This window comes from Haliotis cracherodii, unplaced genomic scaffold (assembly GCF_022045235.1).
Source record: "Haliotis cracherodii isolate W230 unplaced genomic scaffold, xgHalCrac1.p SCAF_10, whole genome shotgun sequence".
NCBI lineage: Eukaryota > Metazoa > Mollusca > Gastropoda > Lepetellida > Haliotidae > Haliotis > Haliotis cracherodii.
Genome location: NW_027266265.1, coordinates 46042910 through 46047909, shown reverse-complemented (window position 1 = coordinate 46047909; position 5000 = coordinate 46042910). Strand labels below are relative to the sequence as shown.

General features: G+C 35.9%; 1 non-coding gene across 1 annotated transcript; it reads right to left on the bottom strand.

The window, feature by feature from the left end:
• Nucleotides 1-4895: 4895 nt before the first annotated feature.
• Trnak-cuu (transfer RNA lysine (anticodon CUU)) lies at nt 4896-4968 on the bottom strand. Its single transcript has one exon. It is a non-coding gene; the product is annotated as a tRNA-Lys (tRNA).
• Between the last annotated feature and the right edge of the window lie 32 nt (nt 4969-5000).

The following is a 5000-nucleotide window of genomic DNA, read 5'->3' as shown; positions in this document are numbered from 1 at the left end:
GCATAACCATTCTTGATTGTGGCCACATCAACATCAGGTATTGTTCCTTGTACAATTTCAACAATACTATCAGGTGACAAAAATTGTGGTATAACTTCATAGCAAATATCTTTTATGCAAGTGATCCCACCGTCAATGAATGATTTAAACAACAAAGTTTTATTCATATACAAAATTAGAGGGTTGTTGAATAAAGGCTGACACATTATATCCGGTAAAGTGGTAGGTTTGCTTCTCTTACCACCACAGATGTCCTCCCAGGCAAGCAACAACTCAGCATAAAAAGGATTTACATGCAACATATCTTTTTTGTCAAACTTTAAACATAGTATGTTTGATTGTAATCCCATATTTAAATATTTTGAAAAGAAGAAAGACATAGTTGCTTTCCATAATGAGTCTAATTTATAATCTAAGAAAGCTTTTAACAGTTTCAATCTTAAAGCATACTTTTTAAGGCACAAATTGGGTATATTTAAACCACCTTCGGTACATTTGCCCATGCATGTCACAGCTGCTATTTTTGGCTTTTTATTTACCCATAAGAATTTTGAAAACATTTTGGAAAAAGCTACTTCTACCCAGTGTGGCACTGGTAACACTGTAAAAGAGTACCATAATCTAGAGGCAATGAGGATGTTTAAAACCGTGGCTCTGCCCTGCAGTGTGAGTTGACGTTGAATCCACGAATTAAGTAGAGTTTGAATTTTATTTATCTTTTTCGTCCAATTTAGTGTCTCACAAGTGGCCAAGTCAGAGCCAAGATATATTCCCAGAAGTTCAACACAATCTTTTTTAACTTTCACGGGAAGACTAATGTTACATTTATTGAACTTGGCTTTACCAAGAAGTAACACCTCTGACTTTTGTAAATTGATCTTGGCTTGAGTTGCTTCGCAATAATATTTAATTGTTTCAAAAGTATTTTCCACTGACTGTGAGTTGCACACTGTAATAGTAGTGTCATCGGCATGTTGATATATTAAAGATGAAACATTGCCAATGTTTATGCCTTGAATATGTGGGTTCTCTTTTATTAACAAATTTAATGGTTCAGAAATAAGCACAAACAGCATGGAACTCATCGGGTCCCCTTGCCTTACTCCACGGGATAGTTTGAAATATGGACTTAAATGCCCATTACACTTGACAGAACTTTTAATGTCTGTATACAAAATTCTAATCCAGGATATAAAATTATCCCCAAAATTGAATTTTTGTAAAATATCCAATAAGTAATTATGTGAAACTCTATCGAAAGCTTTCTCTTGATCTACTTTAATTAAAAATGCATCTTTATCTTCACTATCCACTATATCAACTACATCCCTGACCGAATGTAAATTGTGTGCAATGTCTCTCCCTGGTACACAGCAGGATTGTTCAGGGGAGATAATATCTGACATTACAGACTTGAGTCTAAGAGACAATGTGCGTGATATTAATTTACAGTCAACATTGATCAGTGAAATAGGTCTATAACATTTTAAATCTCTTTTATCACCTTTATTTTTATAGAATAAGCTGATAATACTGGTTTTCATAGAACGAGATAATTCCTTCTCTTCAAAGATACTCTGTGTAACATGATGGAAAAGAGGACATAAAATCTCCCAAAACTTGAGGAAGAATTCAACAGTTAAACCATCTGGACCTGGTGTCTTGTTATGTTTCATTCCTTTCAGTGCCTCTGTCAACTGTTTTTCAGAAATTGGAAGATCGCATTTAACTTTTTGTTCATTATTAATCGATTTCTGAATCATGTTTACAACTACTTGTTCTTTTACTTGATCAAATCCCTCATCTGTATATAACTTGGCATAAAATGATTGTGCTGTGTCTATAATGTCCTCTGTATTCCGTATCGTTGTTCCATCTTCAGTTATAAGTTCTTTGATTGAATTAGCTTGCTGTTTTGACTTTTCCAAATTCAAGAAATAAGAAGTGCATCTGTCTGATTCAAGAGTAAACTGTGCTTTTGATCTCAAGATAGCACCCCTACAGGTGTTGTTGTCATATTCTTCTAATTTATTTTCTAAATCACATAGTTGTGTAGATTGATACCCCGGTATTGAAGCTAATTTTTGATATTCAATTCTAAGTTTATTTTGAATGTTGTAATAATCATTTTTTGCCAGTCTACTTTTTTTGCTTGAATAAGATTTTGAAAACTTTTTAAATTGATATTTCAAGTTGTCCCACCACATAAGTGGCTCTGATGTAAAAAGTGGACATACTTTTGCTTCCTCAATAATATGACGAATTTTATTATAAAAGATACCATCTTCTAACAGCTGATTATTAAAAATCCAAACTCCTGGACCCTTTTCTATGTTACTGAGATCAACCTTCAGTGAAACAATGTTGTGATCGCTCATTTTACAGTATTTGATATAACAATGTATAACACTATGTAAAAGATGTCTGGATAAGAGAAAAAAGTCAATTCTGGATTGTTTTAAAACACCATTTACTGTTTGGGTTCGGGAGAACTCCTTTTTATCATAATTTTTGTGTCTCCATACATCAACCATACAATATTTTTGAATTATGGAAATAAGAGTGTCACTACTTCTTAGATTGAATGTTTTATTGTTGATGCCTTTATCCAAAACAGGATCTATTATATCATTAAAATCTCCCCCTACAAACATATTACTTGGTTCTAACCATCCTTCTAGCTCTTTGTAAAATGTTAACTTTTCTTCTAAACCATTAGGAGCATAAACATTGAGTAAATAATATTTTTTATCATCCACATCAATTTCTGCTTTTAATAGTCTGCCTTCAGAATCGTGTGCTATCATTCTAACTTCATGTTGAAAATTTTTGGATACTAATATAGCTACACCCCTGCGATTTATGTTGGTTGAGTTACTAAATAAAATTTTCCCGGCCCACATATGTTGATAGTTTTCAACAAATGTTCGGTCCCAAAACGTTTCCTGTAAGAATGCTATATCAACATGTGAACTATTTATAAGTGACATCACTTTTTCAAATTTACCAACATCTCTCAAACCATTGACATTCCATGACCATATACTGAACATGATGAGCAATGAGAGATGCATATTATACTTCAACATGTGTTTCATCTATATTTTTTCCCTTTTCGAGATTTAACAACATTCTTTTTTCTAGGGGCTCTTCCCCCAACATGTGCCCTAATTACCTCTTCATCGGGCTTGGATATTTTCCATTTCCCTTTCACGCTTCCTGGGGCACCATCCCCACGGTATGGCTGTGAAAGAACATTGTGATTGATCTCATTCGAGACTGCCATGCCATCATGAACATCTACAACCTCACTATTGTCATGATGTTTAAGATTAACTTTCTGTACAATATCTAACAGTGTGTCTGTTACATCATTCACTAAGTGAGCACTAGAAGGAGATACATGTTTTTTGGCATCAGAACTACATTTGCCAACATGTAAACTTCTGTCAACGATTTCAAATAGTAGTTCATTGACAATATTTTGTGTTTCATTGTTTGAGTCAGTCACAAAATTGGTTACATATTTATCTTGTGACCTTTCCTCTTTGTCTTCCTCTGGGACATCTACAATTCCATCCACCCTTTCTTGATCTTTGTCATCTTCAATTGATAATTCATCACGAATAGGCCACCTTGCTAGAGTTGCATCCGTCTCTGTGTCCATGATGCCAATATCAACGTCATTTTCCTCATCCTTATCATGATCATCATGATTATCGTTATCAATGTCATCAGAAACATCATCATACCCATAGCAATCACACTCTACCGGTTTCAGTTTACATCTATGACATTTTGGAACACGACAGTTATTTTGAAGATGTCCTTGGTTCCCGCAGTTCCTGCATACAATGTTTGGACACATCTTTTTTTCGTGTTGGTCTGAAAGGCAGTGGTAGCATACTTTGATTTGCTCATTGTGGATAACTCTGAAAAAATCAAAACCTTCATGTGTCCTGAATTTGACGCTATAGGGAAGACTGCGGATCCCTGTTGGAAATTTTACTTGTGTATATCTTGTACCATCTTCCCAATTAGTGCCATGGATTTTCCTCCTGTGGATGGTATCCACTTCAATTATTCCAAACGCATGTAGGACGTTTCTAATTTCCTCATCTGTGGTATAGCTGGGCAAGTTCATAAATGAAACTACAACTCTGTTGTTCACGAGAGGCGAAAGTTTGTATATTTGATTATCAACTACAACAGACTCTCCAAGTGATTTTACTAGCGCATTTTCCGCTAGAGTAATTTCAAAATAATTGTTATTTCTAGGTGTACAGCAGTACACAGTATTGTCTCCAAGTTCTTGTTCCAACACCTTGCAAAGCTCAAATGCTTTAGGGCGAATCTGGTTGTCATAATGAACCCGAACAATGTTTTCTTTTTGATAAACACGATGGCGGCCATTGTTGTTGATGACCTGACTAGGGGGTGGCCTTTGCCCCCCAGCCTGGTGGCTCATAGTTTCTATTTTCTCCAATTACTCGTTCAGATGTAATCTTGAAACATATATGAACACACCTTCATAACAACAGTCAAATATTTCCACAAAGATAGAAGTACTTACAATAAATAGCAGAGCACTTGCAATATCCTTCCACGTTGTGACTCAACAAGGGAGGCAACCACTGGAGTCTCGTGCTCTACCGACTGAGCTAGCCGGGCAGACATTGTAAATGGCGCCAAATTTCACATTTATCCAATCTACCCCATTTGGGCCCAAGGACACGCCCGTCTGTGCACACAATAATCCCTTCAGGGCAGATATTAAGGGTATTGATTAATTGATTGATCTGAGACACAAAAATGACACAACAGCAATCTGGACAGTACGGCAGCTTGTGGACATTTAAGCGAGGTTGACACAATGGAAAAAGTAAAAGAATTACCGCCCAACGTGGGGCTCGAACCCACGACCCCGAGATTAAGAGTCTCGTGCTCTACCGACTGAGCTAGCCGGGCAGACATTGTAAATGGCGCCAAATTTCACATTT